This window comes from Canis lupus, chromosome 13 (assembly GCF_048164855.1).
Source record: "Canis lupus baileyi chromosome 13, mCanLup2.hap1, whole genome shotgun sequence".
Classification (NCBI taxonomy): Eukaryota; Metazoa; Chordata; class Mammalia; order Carnivora; family Canidae; genus Canis; species Canis lupus.
The window spans coordinates 27,658,293-27,678,712 of record NC_132850.1 but is presented as its reverse complement, the minus strand read 5'-3'; the positions used below and the strand labels follow the sequence as shown (position 1 = coordinate 27,678,712).

General features: G+C 35.9%; 1 long non-coding RNA gene across 1 annotated transcript; it reads left to right on the top strand.

The window, feature by feature from the left end:
* The first annotated feature begins 7,594 nt into the window (after positions 1–7,594).
* Positions 7,595–19,416, top strand: LOC140602179 (uncharacterized). The gene is made up of 3 exons (XR_012005151.1): positions 7,595–7,773; positions 11,991–12,066; positions 19,127–19,416. It is a non-coding gene; the product is annotated as an uncharacterized lncRNA (long non-coding RNA).
* Positions 19,417–20,420: the final 1,004 nt, after the last annotated feature.

Here is a 20,420-nt window from a genome sequence, read left to right as displayed (position 1 = left end):
TCCTGAGGGTTTCTTTACTTTCGTATTCTGTTAAAAGCACACATAAATATTTGACAATGCCTTAAGTCCTGTTAGAGACTGGAGAGTAATTACTCAGTTAATAAGCATACATATATGAGATCTAACCAATGGCATATAAGGTTTTGATACAAATTTTTAATTTCCTCTTAACAATACATTTGAATGGAGAAAATAACTTTCATATCCTACTTTCCTTCTTTAGAAGTTTAATTTTTACCAGTGTTGCTGTCACAGCCAGAAATAGTATTTTTAGGAGACTTTCCCCATGCTTGGTCCTCTCTGTCTACCCTCTTAGTCAATTCCCTTGAGTGTCAGTGTATTTCTTCTGTATTTCATTAATAACATTGTCTTGTGTGATCTACTGAAAGACGTTCATCTCTTCATACAAAGGATATGTAGAGACATCTTATTATCATATTCTTGTCAGGCTTTTCTTCCCCTCCTTTTTGCTAACCCTCCAATACTTTAGCCATTATAATTTGTGATCTGAATGACAATCCCGTTACTGCCACTAATCTGCATTACACAGAATGTTGAATTGTCAAAACAGACAAACATATAATAGATCTCTCACATCAAAGCTGACTCATGTTTATTGCTTAGTTTCCTAAGGTTACCTTTAATAAATTACCACAAACTGGGTTGCTTAAAACAACAGAAATTTAGTCTCTCAGAGTTCTAAAGGCTAGAGGTCTGAAATCAGCATTTAAAGGGCATCCTCTTTCAAAAGGCTTTAGGGAAGGTTCAGTTACACACCTTTCTCTTAGCATCTGGTATTGTCAGTGATCCTTAACATCCCTAGGTTTGCAGCTGAATAATGACAATTACTGCTTCCGTCATCACATAGCATTCTCTCCCTTGGTCTTTACATCATCTTATAGACACCTGTCATTGTATTATGGGCCCATCCTATTCCAGTAAGACCTCATCTTAAGCTTTTACTTCCACAATGATTGTATTTCCAAATCTATTTACGCTCGGTAGTATTGGATGTTAGGACCCCAACATATCTTTCTGGTGGACACAACTCAAGCTGTAATACATATCAAATAATACAAACAAAAACCAAACATAGCTTCTCCATTCTTTCTGGAGGGATCTCCAAACTCATCAGGCATAACTTTTTAATAATCTCTTTTGCCATAGGAGGGCATGGTATAATTTCAGAATAACAAATGAATGCTATCAATGCCTATAGTATATCTAAACTCAGAAGATGTTTAAGTTTGGAGATTTTTAGGTTTCGTGCTTGGTAAGTCATTCAGGGTTAGGGAGACTGTGTTACCATCCATTTTCCAGCCAGGTATATCTCAATTGATAAATTCGAGACTTCTTTTCTTTTCTTTTCTTTTTAAGAGAGAGAGAGAAAGGAGGGGAGTAGCAAGTAGGAGGAGAGGGAGAGAGAGAATCTTAAGCAAGCTCCAAGCACAACACAGAGCCTGATGTGGATCTTGATCTCACAATCCTGAAATCATGATCTGAGCAGAAATCAAGAGTTGGACACTTAACCGACTGAGTAACTCAGCACCACCACCATCCCTTTTTTTCAGATATATTTTCAACAGTCATTCTAGTCTAAACATAGCCTGCTAAGTACTCTTAGATGAGAACTCATCCAGGTATCTCCCATGTAGTAAAGTATCATTAGCATATTTACTCTGGTTTATGGCTCTGGTTTATGTCAACACTACCTCAGGTGTACCTTGGAAGGAGAAAGTGTATTATCAACCCTCCATGTGATAAATAGATTTGAAGATGGCTCCAATGATCCCATCTCCAGTTATCCATATCTTTGTATAGTTCCTTCTTACATTGTATTAGGATTGGTCTGTTTGACCAACAGAATACAAAAGAAGTCATTATAAGTGACTTTTAGAGACTGGGCCATAAAAGACAGTATGGCTTCTGTCACATGCCTGATGCCATGTCATATAAATATTCAAACTCTTTATGGTCAACACCTGAGGCCTTTTTCTGATATCCAGCAAGAACTGAGCTTTCTGCCAGCAAGCCTATGGGTGAACCATCTTCCAGGCAGATTTTCCAGCTCCAGTCAAGCCTTGTGGTGATAACAGTTGTTGGAGAGGAAAAACTTTTCTTTACCCTGTAAAATTCTTCTTGCTGGTGTAACAATTAAATTCACATGAGACAGATTGCAAGAGAAAATCATTTATTTATGTAGGTACAGGGAATCCACCTAAACATGAGATTCCAAAGACTCAGGCAAAAATGAGGCCTATATGTCATCCTGAACTAATGAGAAGGTGGTAGAGGCCTGGGACTTTAAAGGAGGGGAAGTAATTTCCAGAAATATGAAAAAGTAAATGTTTGGTAAAAAAATGTTTGCTAGGCCACACAGAAAGGATGGGACCTAGGGAGAAATTTTAACAGACTTTGCTAGGTCTGTTAAAATTGATATCGTGGGATCCCTGGGTGGCACAACGGTTTAGCGCCTGCCTTTGGCCCAGGGCGCGACCTGGAGACCTGGGATCGAATCCCATGTCAGGCTCCCGGTGTGTGGAGCCTGCTTCTCCCTCTGCCTATGTCTCTGCCTCTCTCTCTCTCTCTCTCTCTCTCTCTCTGTGACTATCATAAATAAATAAAAAAAATTAAAAAAAAATTGATATCGTAATGTGGTTGTCTATGATGATAGCCCTTTTCCTGGAGCTGGTCCTCTTTCTAAACCCTTTTAGGCAATAAGAGGGATGGTCAAAGTTTCTTCCTGAGTCATCTGGACCTTGATTGTTTTCAGCTAGATATAACCTGCATGCTGAAGTGGCACTTCTTAGGGCAGCCTGCTCTTGGCCTCTACACAGCCCTAATCTTAATTGCAGTCTCATAGGAGACTCTGAGTCTGAACTATTTAGTTAAGCCACATCTCAATCCCTGACCCACAGATATTACAATAATAAATGTTGCTTTAAGCTGCTAAATTTGTCGTAGTTTTTTGTGCAGCAATATATAACCTATACACTTTATTATCCTCTCAATATTTTATAAAACTTTTCCCTAATTTTATATGTGTTGGGAATCTGTCTCTCTACTTCCAGAGTGCATTTTAAAATTTATAAGAAATTCTCAGGCTTCATAGCTATAATTGAAAAATGCCTCCTCTAGCTTCTTATTGCTTTGGGAAGACCTCTGTCTCTGTACTTATGACCCTTCAATTTTTGTGTCTATTTTCTGAGCACTATACTGTCTGGCTAACTGCCTCTGAATTTGGCCTGAGTAACTTTGTGTTTCATATGGGTTAATGAGACTAACAAGTTACTCAAGATTTTTTATTTTATTTTATTTTATTTTATTTTATTTTATTATTTTATTTTATTTTATTTTATTTTATTTTATTTTATTTTATTTTATTTTATTTTGTTTTATGGGGTAAGTAGGGAAATACAGAAGAAATTCCTGAATGGTGCTGGAAATATGAGTGGTTTTCTTCATTTGGAAGAAACAAGAACATCATGTACTTCCTGTATTTGTGTTCTTAAATATGCCCTGGGTTCAGTTGTTATGAGGTGTTACTTTTTAATAATTTTATATTCAATATTTATGCCATTTCCATGTACATATAGTCTAACTAAAAAACTAATATGCTTACTCATTTCTCAATTTCCTTTGGGAATTAACACATATGAATAATGCTTACTTGGTAATTCCTCAGAGGTGCACCTTTTAGGACTACTAGCCTATCGACGCACCAGGTCTTTCTAATTTCTGTGCCCTAGCTTTAGAGTCATTAGGGATGCTCTCTTCATTTAAGATTAAAATAAATCTTTTGATATAAAGAAAGAAGATTCTAAATTCAGAAAAAAATAAAGCCAGGGGTATTCATATGAAGAAACTCTTATTTTTAAAGAGATGACAATTTATATTAGATACTTATTCCATAGCTCACATTTTGAGTTTAAAATTCTGCACCAGTTTAACCTGGTCTCATTGGAATTGTTCTTTCCATTATGCAGTTTTCATTATATCTTCCATTAGTGAAGAAAAGCAATGACCCAAAGAATCCATGTGTCTAAGACATATAATTTCAGAAAGCAGCAACTACATCATTGATTTTTCCCTCCCAAATGATGTGCGGTTAAAGAGAGAAGAGGATACAGAGATTTGCTATAAAATAAGATCATGTTTCTGCAATATGAAACAATTTGATCTCAGGTTTCCACTGAATATAGCTTATTCATTTTAAAACAAATTTACTCCAACAACACCCTGCTCTCAATCAGTCTATTTCTCTATCTTTTCCTCTCTATCTCCCTCTCCCTTTGGCAGCAGTTTTGTTTTTTCATACCTATACATTGTTTATTTTTATCAACAGGAGGGAGGTTTCTTCTTCAAATCCTATGGTTCGTTCCCTCAGTTCATAGATTCTTTCAGTTTCCCTAAAACCAGCCTTTTTCCCGCCCTGTGTTCATCTCTTTTTTTATATAAAAAAAGAAACCAACACAGTACAAGCTTTCTATTATCCAATTTCTTCCCTTAGGGTTGTAACATAATATCAGCTTCTAAGCTACCTCAGGTATCAGAGTTTACTGAATGCTTTGCCTCTGAATGACATCGAGCACCATCTTCCCAGTCTTTGGTAACAGTTGCCTATGACCAAGTGACCACTAAATCAATCTAGTTTGTAAGCTTTTGTTCTGTAGCACCAAACTTATAAGTACCAATTTCTAGGTAGTCAAAATGAGCGAGGTTAAGCTGTGGCAAAGAATCCTCAAGTCCTGGTAGCTACACATACACACACACACAGGCACACAACTTTATTTCTTGCTCATTGTAGGCCAATAGGGTCTCCGTTCATTATTGTCACTCAAGGGCTCAGGCCGAGAGAAGCTTCTCTCTTAATGATTCATGACAATTACCATAGTGATAGGAAGGAAATATAGTGAACCAAACACTACTCCTAGAAATTTTCTTCCAAAGTGGGGCATTTTCTTTCTGCTTACATTTCATTTGCAAAAGCAAGTCATATAGGTGGGCATATCTACAAAGAAGTCAGAGAAATGCAAATCTACTATGTGGCAGGAAGAAGGAAATCTGAAAATACTTGGTGAAAGCATTTAAAAAAAAATTCAAAACTGTGAACACATTGTTTTAAGGAGTTTTTGACTTTGTTCTAAATTCTAAGTTAAAGCATGTAAAGAATGTTAAACAGATGTGTCAAATTATCTGAAGCATTTTTCTAATACAATTCTTTTAATATACTAATGTATAACATAAAGTGTAATATCTTCTCCTTATTCTAAAATATAACATATATACAGTTGACCACATATGACAGCTGACCACACAGGCATGACACAGAAACCATGGGACCATCATCTATGATGTATTCCCTCTGAGACACAAGGGAAGCAATCTCCATTATCTGGGCTTCCCCAAGTGATGTAGCAGAAGGAAGAGAATAAATTAATCATATACTGGTTTGAGAGATGCAGCCATATAATATGCCCAGTTTATTATCCTACATGGGTTGTCTATTGGTGGATGTAAGTATTTGTGAGGCACCAATTAAAGAAATAAAATAAAAGGCCTTTCTCTCATCAGGCTATTTTGGTGGCTGTTCTTGGTTGGGGCCATCCCAACCACCTAAGGCAGGAAGATGGTGGTCACGAAGAAAACAAAATGTCACTGGAGTCAATCAACTCTGGACTCTAACTCATTATGAAAAGTGGAAAATACCTGCTGGGGTACAAGTAGACTCTGAAAATGATCAAATATGGCAAAGCAAAAGTGGTCGTCCTCATCAACAACTACCCAGCCTGAGGAAATCTGAAGTAGAACCTATATCATGTTGGCCAAAACTGGTGTCCATCAGTCCAGTAGCAATGATATTGAATTGGGCACAGTATGTGGGAAATACTACAGAGTATGCATCCTGGCTATCATTGATCCAGGAGATTGTGATAGAAGCATTAGAAGCATCTAAGAAGTAAATCACGCAAAAATTTTTCTTTATGTATTTTTATTTTTAAAAAGATTTTATTTATTTATTCATGAGAGACAGAGAGAGAGGCAGAGACACAGGCAGAGGGAGAATCAGGCTCCATGCAGGGAGCCTGATGTGGGACTCGATCCCAGGACTCCAGGATCACACCCTGAGCCGAAGGCAGATGCTCAACCGCTGAGCCACCCCGGTGTAACAAAAGTTTTCTTTAATTAAACAGGCCAGAGCTTGTTTTTTTTTTTTTTTTTTTTTTTTAAAGAAAACAAAGGAAACAGTTTGGCATAGGGCTAAAATCACACTCACTTATAGGTATCCCTGAATTGAGTATCTTTCCCTATTGAAAAGATATTTTCCCTGATAAGCTTATAACATGAATTAACAGAAATGCCAGGAAGCTAAATGTTCTATCTTAAGAATAGAGAAAGCTACAATTGTTTTTTCTTGCTTCTGTTTGTTTCATTTCAAATATTCTATTTTAGTGTGTAGATGTCAACATTGCTCTTTTCATGGCTTTGTGGGAGAAGCTAGTGGTTAAGGCCATTTATTTGGTCAAGAAAGAGCCTATATCATAGTCTAGGGGTCAGAAGATCCAGATTTAAATATTCCCAGTCACCAAATAGTTGCTTAGTGACTATAAATGAGTGGAACGACTCATCTGCTGTGTGATATGGACTGCAGCCAGTCTACCAGCTGGGGTTAATTTGGGCTGTTCTTGAACACAGAGACTTCAGTGTGCTGCTGAGGTCTACAGTTGTGGGTTTAAATGTCACTGATTAATTGTGAACGTTCAGCAAGCTATGCTATTTAATTTCTCTTGATAACTATCAACTGAAAAGTTTGATTGCTTATCATTTATGACACTACGATTCATGTCCTATGAACATTTTACATAAATAACTCTATAAGAAATATATCCATTTTTGCAGAAGAGGGGATTAAGATGTACTAAAGGTAAGTTATCTGTTCAAGGCCACAGCCTCAGCAAATTTTAGAGATCTGATTAAATTGAATCAAATCTGACACCAATGTCTTTGTTATCAACCACCACACTAAAAATAGTCTCTTTTTCTTTTGTCGAAAATGGGAGAAATAATTGTTAGCAGGAGAAAGCCAGATTATATTGGAAATATGTTTGAGAAAAGTGAGGATATATGGCGAATACACTGAATGGAGTAATTGCTTAGTGAATATTAGTAAATATATTAGTAAATAGTGAATTCTTAGTAAATATTTAGAAACTGCGTTTAGGTGTGAAGAGTCCACAAAAAGGGGCTATGTTGGGGTACATGGCCCTTCCGTGCAGTAGCTACTTTGTGCTTCTGGAGGAGTTGATCAAACTAAAGCAAGCATTCAGGCTTGACAGAAAAAAGATGTGTGGCATATATTTAGGGCTCCATCCACATGGGATATTAACATTTATGTTTAATACTTTCATTCATCCTTTGGAACAGACCTGCTTTCCAGACCCTCCCATCATTAAATGTGAGGGAGCTGATATAATTGGTGGGATGGAGTTTGGGGGAAGATGGCCTCAGTGACTGAGAGAAAAATTCACATTTTGACCTCACTACCTGCATTGGATTATGACAACATCATGCAGTTTTCTCTCGGAGAACATCCTATCTATGCAATTGCCTTGATCCTATATGAGAAAAACTCCAATCAAAGAAACTCACTAAACCACTGAAATTCACTAACCCTCACTAACTTATTATCCTGGACTCTATAGTAAACACATAAAATTCTAATGGTCTGCCAACCAGTCAAGAAAGCAGAGACTGATTTCCTGTCAAGCCTAGGTAAGTGGATGAAATAACAAACTTTAGTCAGGAGTAGAATTAAAATATGCAATTCCAATTTAGAGAACATTTCCATTAATGACTTAGAGGGACTTTTCTTTATGAATGATGATATATTTAACTCCTCTTCCTAGTTAAGATAAAAATACATAATTAAGATGCAAAATTGCCTCACTAGAAAAGTTGCTGTTATATTCAAAGCATGCACTTTATATAGTAATTGTTTTGATCTAAAAGCTGAGAGAACTTTCTTGCTTCCAATCTTATCCCAAAATATTACGTCCTTCAACCAATAGGCACTTATCATATAAAAAGTAATGGTCATAGAGAGGAACTCCCCAAAAGTCATATAAAACAAACCTTGATCTTAACCATTTCTGCCTTTTAAAGAGCCAAAAGAGGTAGTGATTGCATAATTCAGATCAGTGAAAGAAATAAACATATGTTTACTGCTCTCTTCCTATCACAGAGCCTGAGTGTGCGAAGGGATAGGTCTGACATTTTAAAGTGTTTGCCAGTGTAGAATGGTAAGCACTGGCCCCCGGTGTGTGGTTTAAGAGAACACATTAGTGAGTCTTTAGATCTGCAAAGGCAGGACTACACTTAGTTACAGGAGGTGAAGAGCTAGATTTCTCTGAGTAAGTGAGAGAATTAAGTGTGTGTGCATGTAACACATCTAGTCAACAGAACAAACCTAGAAGAAAGGGAGATAGAGAGCAGAAAGGAACAAGTGCTGAGCACCAGGACATAGAGTTGAAGCCCATTCACAAGATGAGGTAACAAGACATTTCCTATTGTGAGGTGGCCAGAATTCTAAAAAAAAATTAAAACAAAACAGAACAAAACAAACAAACAAAATACTTCTTAAAATAGCATTTTTGCTATGGGAAATATCAAACATAGACAAACTATAGAGAATGGTTTAATGATCTCGCTGTACCTATCACCCAGCTTCAGTAATTATGTATCAGTGACCAATCTTGTTTTCTCTGTAACACTGCAAATGTTCCATTCCTCCCTCCTCCTAGATCTTTTTGCATCAAATTCCAGTCATCATAAAATTTAATTTGTAAATATTTTAGTTAATTCTAAATGTAATAACTTTTAAAAATTCACTGTGGTAACATTATTATCCCATCAACATAATAATATAATAAATAATAATAATAAATAATAAATTCTCAAAATTATTGAATAACCAATTGGTGTTTACCTTTTCCCAATTGTTTAATAATTTCACCTTTTAAAAGTCTAAGATTGGTTGTATGTCCCAAATCTCACATCTTTTCATCCCTTTCTCTGTATCTTTTCTCTTATCTATTTGTTGAAGACACTGGGTCATTTTTCCTTAGAGTTCATCACACACCAGGTTTTGCTGATTGTATATCTGTGGTGTTATCTAATACACATCTTGTTCTATTTGCCATAAATTGAAAGTTGGATACAGGGATTTCATGAGATATAGTTTCAATATTTTTGCCAGGAATAGTTCATAAGTAATATTGTGTTTTTCTGTCAGGAAACAATTATTCTGACTTCCCTTTTTTTTTTTTAATCTGAGTGGGCATTAATATATTCATTTCCTATGTCCACTATTCAATTAGAGGTTGCAAACTGGTGATATTCCAATTCTATCATTACTTCTTAATTTATTATCAGGGATATTTCTATAAAGAGAAATTCAGAAAACTTTTAAGAGCTGTCATTGTGAATCTTCAATTTTTTTTTGTACATTTAATAGATTCAATGATATTTAAAGAATTTAGTATCAGTGACATTCTTGCAAAGGAGAGCAAGGAAAGTGTACCATGTTCTGTCTTTGCACAATAGGAACCTAATAGGAGGGATAGTAAAGTGATCCATAATTAATGTTTCAGAAAAAAGGAAGAGCTTGGAGACAAAAAAGACTAATGAAAATTTAAGCCAAACTTACAATTCCTCTAAGAAACTAAAAGGGCAACAAATGCAGTATGTTTTTGATGTAGCAACATTTGAAATGTAAAGGACATGATATCTTGGTAAGGAAGTCCAACATCAAGAATATTTCCCCAAAGCTTAACTGTTGACATGAACTTTTACATTTTTAGATCACAGTGCTAATTTATATTTACAATTAAAATCCTCAAGCCATATACTAATAAACCTTTGTTAGTTAATTCATTAAGTCATACAACAAATATGCTAAGTATTTAGCATAATAACCAGGTATCCCTTCATCTCTCTACCTTACTTTAAATGTATCAACATTAAAATGCTCACAAGTTGCTTATTGATATTAGCTATTTTCTGCCTTTGGAGAAATTCATTCATACCTTTGATACTTTGAAAATACCATTGATCCTTTCAGCTATGACAGGAAAGCAGAAAATGAAGAAAGGACAAGTTTCTTTCCAACTTGGTTGTTTCAATTAAAAGGCTATAGTAAGGGATGCCTGGGTGGCTCAGTGGTTGTTGAGTTGTCTGCATTTGGCTCAGGGCATGAGAATCGAGTCCAACATCGGGCTCCCTGCATGGAGCCTGCTTTTCCCTCTGCCTGTGACTCTGCCTCTCTGTGTCTCTCATGAATAAATAAATAAAATATTTTTTTAAATATATTTTTTAAAAACACTCTAGTAAAAGATTTTGAGAAGTGGGATTTTATGTGAGTACAGGTTGCCCTGGTTTTTGGAAAACTCACCTTAACATCATTTTGCTTTCACTAAAGACCCACATGGCTACCTGTTTTCACTAATTGAAAGAAATCCAAAGAGGATTTTAGCTTTTACAAAAGAACAAAACAAAACAAAGCAGTGAGTATAGTGTTCAGCATTTGTTTTGCAGTGAGGTGTTCTAGCGGCAGCGCACAACAGGAGCAGTAGGAATGGCTCCGTCAAGCTCCTTCTCCAGGAACAACCTGGCATCAGGCTGCCACAATTCTGAAGTGTGTCTGTGAACATCTATGCTTTGTCTCAACTTATTTTATGCATCCAGTAGCAAGATACGTCCTAGGGTTTCAGAAAAGCCTAAGAGAGATTATCTTTGGGGTCTAGGAATGCTAAAATATGTTCCATATTAATTAATAGTAATGGCTTCTCTTCATTTTGCACAATTTCAGTTTATGAAAGGTTTCTTAAGAAAGCTCTACTTTTGGATAGTGAGGGAACCCTGCACATGTATATTCAACTTATTTTTTTTTTCACATTTTCCTTGAGAAGACACATGCCCATAAAAATAATATGAGGTCTGTGTCTTTGGGCCTATGGCAGTAAAACTTTCAGTATCATCCTAAGGGATCATGTCCCTCTTGCAATTTAGTTTATGGAGAAAATGGAGTGATTACATGGGGAAAAAGGGACTATAATCTCTTTACAGCTCAGCTTAACACTTTATTTGTAATGGGGTCTCTGAGTCAGAGGAAAGATAAACTTCTTTAGCTTATTCTTTTCCCTTCACCCTGTGTTGTTACATCCTCCAGGAAAATTGAAGTCTCCATGACTGCTGAAAGATGGGGCAATCTATGTCTATTTTCATTCAAGTAGTAAATTCCTTACCCAAAATTTTGTCACTAGATACCATTTTATACACGGTGCTATTATTGGTTCAAGCCCTTCTTCCCATCACTGATCACATTGTATTTTGCCATGTGTCTGCCAAAAGATAAAGTAAAATACCATCAATTTATTCACTCAAATATTTGAGTATCTACTATGTGACAAGTCCTTACTAAGACTGATGCCTTTCCTCGAGGGCTTATAAAGTGCAGTCTGTGGTGCTTAATATCAAGAATAAGATGTAGAAAAACAAAAATAAATGTATGAGAAAGATATTTATCCATGATGAGGAAGTAACCAGATGAAGAATGGGAGTAGGAAGAGGCAGGCCATTCTAGGTAGAGCCAGGGGCATGTACAAATTCACAAAGTCACAAACAAGTCAGAGGAGCACAGACATTCTTGCTCAGGCACCCCACACCATAGTCATTCGCAATACTGCAATGCTTCCTTCTTATACGAATATAGGAATTTAATAAATTGCAACCAGAAAGGATGAGACCACATGGATTGGGCTCTTCCATTCCCAACAGACAATTCATAGAATTTCCAAGTGGATGAATCAGAAAGCATGATACATGACACAGTACTTATATCTTGTGCTATATCATAAGAAATATTATATGCTGGTTAGTTTTCATATATCTATGAAAGAAATTTAATATTATTATATTCTCCATCATCTTAGGTGTAAAAGAGGGAGGGATGTCACCTTGTCAAGGAGAAACACAATGACAAGCTTATGACTATGAAGCTCTCTATGGGTAAGTCTCCTTCTGTCTACCATCATAAAAAGTGGGTCACCTCACTTCCCGGAAATATGAAAGGTCTACTGTTAGTTGAGAAAACAATGTCCATAAGTAATATTTAATCATCTGATATCTTGTATCCTGAGTACAGAATAAAGGAACATTAAAAACAACCAAACAAAAATTTCTGAATGATGTCTGTCTCATGCTGTCCTGAACTTTTGACTCGTGCCTTAAAATAAAAATAAAAACAGAGGACAGCCCATTAACTAATCAGTATCCTATAAAGTTAAGGGTTTCTCCTTGATCTTTGGCCTAAAAAACATTCATGCAATTGCATTTGTCCAGTATTACTTAAAATGTAGGGTGTTTCGAAGGAGAAATGAAATACTTAAGGGACACCCAAAGGGAGAGGTCTGGTAGGCAGTTTTAAGTTTCTATTTCTATTACATCTCTGAGGCAGGATGTGGGGAAAGAGGTGAGTCCACTTTGGGGATCAAGAAGATTAATCACACAGCTTGAAAGAGTTGGATTTGGGCCTCCTACAAAGCCCCATGCCTCCAGAATCTATCCTCTCAGTCATTTTTCTATACTCTTACCCTAGAGGAGGTAGCCAGATGGAAAGGTTTGCTGCTGCAGTTAAGATAACATACATGGTCGGTATATGGTTTTAAGAAATTTAGAAACATAAAACATTTAGCATTGAGTGACATCCTTTAATATGCAATAATTAAAGTTATCACCTCTTTTTCTTTTTGAAATACATTTAAGTTCCCTCTATTTATGTGTATATATATATATATATTTTTTTTTTGCATTAGAGGTGTTGGTATATATACTGCTGTGTATTTTTTTGTTTATGTGCCATAAGAGTCTATTTCTGCTATAGTTAGGGTCAGATATTACAGATTTTATCGCAGTTCCCCAAAGAGTAGCAGCAGATAGAGAACATCAGAAGAATTCATAAATTATTACATATTATAGCTTCCAAGGCAGTAAAGTCCACAGAAGTTTAAAGTTAAGTGTGCCTATGTTATGTGCGTGACAAATTTATAAAGCTGATCAAATTAATATGTGCTTGCTTGGCTAGCTTCATCTATGCCTTGCGACATACAGGTTTAATCTTTAAAGCAACAGATATACAATGGCTGGAAACTGATCTTATGAGCAATTAGAGACTGAGAAGATGTTTACTTGCTTTGAAGCAGTGATGTGTAAATGGGTCTCCCTTTATTCCAACAATACTTAATAAAGACCTAATATGTGCCAAGCCTTGTTCTAAGTGCTAGAAATAGAGCAACAAATATTAAGGATTAAATCTCAACTCTGTGGAGTTAACACTTGCAGGAGACAAGCACTAAAGCTTATAGTCAATATAGAAGTCACATTTTTAGGAAAAAAAATAGAACTTAAATTTTATCATAAAGTTATGTCACAGAGAAGAGTGAATTATAGACACAAACTAAGAAACAGAAAACAGACCATATTGAATTTTCTTAGAGGTATTTGGATGAGTAAGAAATAGCCCTTACACAAACAAAACAAAACAAAACAAAACAAAACAAACAAAAAACCAAACCAAAACAAAAAAATAGCCCTTACTTTGAAGCACTTACAGTCTAATGAGATCAAATGAGACAGACACATAAACAGTTTCTAAACTTGTTTGATAAATTTTACCCTAGGTGTAGTTTGCTCAGACCTGTGAGCCCATGTCAATAGAAATATACCATACTTCATATTAACTAGCAAGTGGTATCTTACAGATTATTTATAATATTTTTAATAAATAGTTAAACTGAACTTTAAGGAAATATATACACTGCCATTTTTCTGTATTTCAAATGAATAAAATAAAGTATATCCATAGGTGCTGAGAGAAACTACCAAATTCACCTTCAGAAGGAAGTGGTCTAGTTTTAAATGTATTTGGTCATGACTTTTGTCACATGGCCCACATTCATGGAAGGAGCTTGTTGCATAAAATGGGATATTTGACTCCAAAGCAACAAGTTTATAGTATATGTAGTGCCCTACAGAATATCCTAAAATGAGATGACTTTTGCAATAAGGTTAATTGTGACTAACTGAATCTAACTCAGTAATTTGAATTTGAGATGCAAAGAGACTCAATTAGTAATTGAGGTAGAAGCATAAACAGCAATGCTAATCTGCAGATGCCAAGAGACAAAAACAGCCATGAGTAAGCGGAAGCTGTGAATAAGTGACTTTTGAAAGACTATCATCATAGAGAGGATATGGTTGATTTGCAGTAATAGGAGAAATAGAAACAGGAATTGGTTAACTTTGAGTCAACTTTATGGTGAGGTTACGTGTATTCAGATTAACAGAGTGTCTGCTTGAGGGCCAAAGATAGAACCCAGTCCCCAGAACCATCTAAGTCCTGAGTGACTCATTTTTTGAACTATACTCCAGTCTTCTGAAACCAGACGATACTTGCTGTTTTTTTTTTTCCATGAAGTCTGGTAGGATAGCTTTTCCCAATTCCAGTGAGGTACCAGTCTTTTGTATTACTTGAACATATTTATTTAAAACAAACAAATAAAGCAACAACAAATATATAAAATATATTTATATAAAAATATTTACCTATCTATATATTTTTTATGTTAAGGGCATAAGAATGTCTCTGTTCTTTGAAATTAGAACTACTGAAAAAATTGATATTATAGCTCAGTCTAACAGTGAACAAAAATGAAACACAGAAAAGAATCTGTAGAAATTGGGTGAGGAAGAAAAGAGGGACCTGGAGCTACAATGGAAAGAGCTACTTTTATTGATGGATGACTATATGACAGGTTGTACTGCAAAGCCATTTATGTATTATCTCATGGAGGTTTTATAGAAGACTTTAAATAATTAGAAAAATATTTATGCCACATTTTTATTGATGAGAAAATGAGGAGAGAATGGTTAAGCAACACTGCAGATGAAACAACTTATATTTAGAAGGCCCATTTAACCTCATGTTCTTCTTTTTCTACCATATAAACCTGCCTCTCTGAAAGAAGAGACTTCTTTCTCCCCAGGCTTTTTCACTATTTTTTTTTTTAAATGAGAAAGGGAATGCAGAGGAATAGATGAGAATTTTTCTTATGGATTTTCCTAATGATTATGCTTCACCGTTTAATAACTTGCAGGTGGTTCTCATTCTATAACTTGAGTTTAACCATTATCAACAAAATATATATATTTTAAAGATTTTTGCTTATTTACTCATGAGAGACACACAGAGAAAGGCAGAGACATAGGCAGAAGGAGAAGCAGGCTCCCTACAGGGAGCATGACGTGGGACTTGATCCCAGGACTCTGGGATCGTGCCCTGAGCCACCCAGCCTCTCCAAGGTTTTGCTCCCTGCATGGAGCCTGTTCCTCCCTCTGCCTGTGTCTCTGCCTCTCTCTCTCTAGCTGTGTCTCTATGAATAAATAAATAAAATCTTTAAAAAAAATAAAAAATAAATAATACTGCACTGATAAAAGAAATATTCACCCCAGAGCAATCAATTTATTTGGTGACTGATGGATATTATCTGATACCTGGACAATAGATATAACCATTTTACAAGTGATGGCATCTAAGTTTCTCTCTGCTAGAAAGGCAATGTTTATCAATTTCTAAAGGACTGAATTGCTTTGAAGATGTATAGTTTGTTTACCAAAAAAAAAAAAAAAAAAAAAAGCTATGGGATCCCTGGGTGGCTCAGTGGTTAAGCATCTGCCTTTGGCTCAGGGTATGATCCTGGAGTCCCAGGATCCAGTCCCACATCGGGCTCCCTGCATGGAGCCTGCTTCTCCCTCTGCCTGTGTCTCTGCCTCTCTCTCTCTCTCTGTGTCTTTCATGAATAAATAAAATTAAAACAAAACAAAACAAAAAAACAAAACAAAACAAAAACTAGGTAAATTTCAGGTACACGTGTTAGGATAGTTCTCAGTATTTCCTTCTGGTAGAAACAAAAGGGATCATTTTTTACTAAAATATGTTATAATGCAATGTTAAGGTAGTTTGACTTAAGTTGAGAAATGTGCCATGACACATTCTGCTCATTAACTAATATTTTTTTTTCTTTTGCCTTCCCATTTTTATGCTAACAAAAATAAATTTTTATAGGCAAATCATCTATTTTAAACCGATATACTTTTAAAATGTTGAAGAGAGACTAAGAGGATTAAAAATTAAAGACAAGAAAGACCACAGGCCACATACCTGAGTTTTTAAGGCTTGGTGTTTTGTTTTATTTAGCTTGTTTTTTTCTTTTCCCCTTCCTAACAGCAGTAAAAAGATGCAAAAACAGGAGGAGAATGAGGGAAGGTGGTGAATCGAAGGAAATGGATTTTATTATGTTTTGTTTTCATGACAAATAATAGATCTATTGATACTTTCTCAGTATTTCCTTCTGGTAGAAACAAAAGCAATAATTTTTGAGGGCCAAAGGGACTCAGGTGGAGTTTTTTTGGTTCTACCTTAGTTCAGGAAGATACATAACTACAAAAACCATGGGCTTGGTGTGGTAGGCTGGGAGGAGCTTGGTAAGGCCTCTTTGTTTGAATTACTCTCTATGTCCCATTGTTTCTTCAGGACCTGACAAATATTTCTTTACCAAACATTTGCTCTTCCCATCTTCCTGTGAATTATCTCCCTCCCCTTAAAAGTCCCAGACTCCTATTCCAGTTCTCCTAAACTCATGATGGCACAGAAACAAGGAGATTCATATTTTAGGGTCAATATTACAAAACTAAAATTTGTTTTTCTCCTCTTAGTCCATCTTATGTCAATTTCATTATTACACTAGCCAAAGGACTTAGAAGAGAAGAAGGGAAAAAAGATTCCCTCCCACCCCCCACTAGAAAAATGAAATGCTTAAACTGAGACCACAAATTAAAGTTGATAGTAACACATAAATTCTAGCTCAGGGGGTAGAGATCCCATTCATGAAAATGATTATATAATCCTACATGGTAAAAGGCAAATAAACCATGATGCCCTGATGATTAAAAAACAAACAAAACTACTCATAGTAGACTTCAACTTGAGTACCAATAACAATGCGTGCAGATATATTCAGCACCTGCAATATTCCACATGCTTTTCATGATTTATTTTAGCCAGCTTTCACAATGACTTCTACAAGAAGTCATTGCTCTTCCCATTGTATTGCCCCCTTACACACAATAGATACCTGCTAGATAGTGAGAAGCAGGATAAAATAAGATGCTCCCACACCCTGCTCTCAGGGTTTGCAGTGAGTAGAATGCACAGACCAGTAAATATAGAATGCCAGGATGGGATGATGAAGGCCGTAGGGGTTGGGACCTTTGTGTAAGACCTGGTAGCCAAAAGGAGAAGCAAGGAGAAACGTGTGAGTGCAATTATTTATTCCAGACACAGAAGACGTGTGAAAAAGCCCAGAGAAAAGACCATGCCTGGGGTGTTTTAAGGTATCAATAGGTCTATTATTATTTGCCATGAAACAAAACAAAACAAAATAAAATCCATTTCCTTCCATTCACCTTCCCTCATTCTCCTTCTGCTTTTGCATCTTTTTACTGCTGTTAGGAAGGGGAAAAGAAAAGAAAAGAAAACAAAACAAAAAACAAGCTAAATAAAACAAAAACACCAACCCTTAAAAACTCAGGTATGTGGCCTGTGGTCTTTCTTGTCTTTATTTTTTAATCCTCTTAGTCTCTCTTCAACATTTTAAATTGATCTTCTGTCCAGAAGATCTTCAGATCTTCTTCTGAAATTGTTCCCATCATGGTCACTAACGTTGATGCTGCAAACCCACTGTCTTTCTTTGTCCTCACTGAGTGACCTATTGCCTAACCACTCCTGCCTTCTTAGAAGTCTCGTCCCTTGGGTTTCTAAGATAACACAGACTCATTGGCTGCTCTGTCTTAGCCTGCTTTTGATAAAGCTTCCTCCTCTTCCCTAAGTCTCATGCCCCAGACTCCGTTTTTTGGCCTCTGGCAATAGTTTCTTCCTAGGTGGCCTTAATCAGTCTTAAACTTTAACACTCATCTTTAAGCAAATGATTTCCTAAATTCATACAACTTTTCCTGAAAACTGAGTTCCAGACTTGTATATCTGTTTACCAGTGGTCTTAAAAAGATCAAGACCTATTTGTCTCTCATCCATATTAAAAATGAATTCTCAGTAACCCAGGTCCTGGATATTACACACTAATTACTTTGGTGACCCAGTGTTCAGAACTTAGTCTGCTTTCCTTCCAGTAGGAAAATGTAGTCTTTTTTTGAGGCAGCTACATACCCAGCTAAAAATCAACTAGTTCTGCAAGGAAGGAAAAAGGAAAGAACAGATATTAGAGAAAGCTAACAGTATCTGACACTTCTAGTAAACAGTAAGAAAAGTAACATTTGTACTATAAATGCAATAAGCACCAAGCTCTGGCACATATATTTTATATTATCCCTAGTATTTAATAGCCAGGGTAGTAATTTCTGTCTTTTATATGTACTTCTTTCTCTTTGCCAGGCGTTGTTGTATGAACTTTTTCTGTAGTAAGTTATTTAAACTTCATAACAAATTTACAAAGTAGGTATTACCGAGTTCGGTTTTATAGATAAGAACTCCAGTAGCTGGTCTGGCAAAGATAGTCTCACCTGGATCAATAGGAGGGTACATGTATCGTGTAAGAAGAGATTTGAAATTTTCCAAGTACAGGATTCTACTGTGAGGCAGGTGGAAGTCAGGGAGAATTTCTATACTAATAGTTTAATATCCAATCACATATATATAAGAATGTAAGCCTCAGTGGATTTAAATAGTTAGCTTCAAATCATGAAGCAAGTAAGTAGAGCTGGAATGTTGACACAGCTTTCTTCACCTCAAAGGGGTATGCTTTTTTTTTTTTTTTTTTGGTGATGTGTTTATATTATAGACTGAATTATGTTCTGCAAAAGTTTATGTGTTAAAGTGCTAGCCCCCAGTATCTCAGAATGTAACTGTCTTTGGAGATAAGGCTGTACAAGAGATAATTAAGTTAGAATGAGACTCTCAGGATGAGTCCTAATCTGATCTAATTTATGTCCCTGTAAGAAGAGGGGATGACGATTTATGGAGAGGCACCAGTGGGGTTTGTGCACAGAGAAAAGGCCATGAGGACACAGCAAGAAAATGGCAATCTGTAAGCAGGAAGAGGCTTGGAGAGAGACAAAACCTGCTGACACCTTGATCTTGGACTTCTAGCCTCCAGAACCATGGGAAAAGGAGTTTTTGTTGTTTATGCTATCTAGCCTATGATTTAAATAGGTTGAAGAAGGGCTACGATTTGTTATAACAGATCTAGCAAACCAATACAGTATGCATTGTCCTTTCTTACTTCTCAACTTGTGAAATCAGGTAAAATATTTTTTCAATTTGATTTATTTAGTATTTTATGTAGGATGATTTTCTTTAAATAAAAACTTTAAAACCTATGTACTTTTTAAAGCATATATAAAGGATCCTACTACTCATGCTTCCTCTAGCTTGGAAGAGTTCTATGGATTTGTTGTGGAGTTGCATTTCTACAACATGAAGAATGTTCAAATGCACACTTTTGGCATCTATTTTATATGACTATAGTAACTGCAGAGAAACAAAAATGGACAAAATCAAGGAGAATTCAGAGAACATTTCTAAATAAAAGAAAATAAAATTTTATCTCAGACACAATCTAGCATTCTCCATAACTATCCAGATTAGTACACAAACAATATGAAGATTAATGCATTTTTCAAAAGAAAAGTACTCATACATGTCATTTATTTTGCTTTCCTGCCTATTTCATTTCTGCTTTGGCTTGTAGTTTTGCTCTGACTGTGAACCTAAAAATCCTCACCTTACTGAGTGAGGCTTAATTGCCTCTTGCAGTTAAGATTAATTACCTATTTAATACCTGAGAAGATGAACCCCTGCTGCTAAGTTTTATGATTTCTTCCCCTGCCATAACATCATACCCTCCTCTGGGGGCATGGATAATTAAGCCCTTAACAAACTGCCTTATTATAACCTATTTCAACTAGCACCTTATTTTTCCCTCCTTTTAAATCAAAGTTTATTCTCACTGGGATTTTTTTTCTAGGTATGTGTGTATTGGCATAGGAGAGGTCATTATCTTTCCCTTTCGGGTAAAACAGTTCTCTACTCTACTATGGTCGAAAGAGCTGCTTTTTGTTTCCTATTGATGTTAGCCAGCCAAGACGGAATTTCCTCTGAACAAATGTATGTGGTCCACCGTAGGCCCACGATCAAATTTCAAATGCTGCCCACCTAGCGTGCATCTCTCTATGTTCTCCCGTTTTTGGCAACTCATAAATTTATTCAGCCACCAACAACGAGACAATATAAA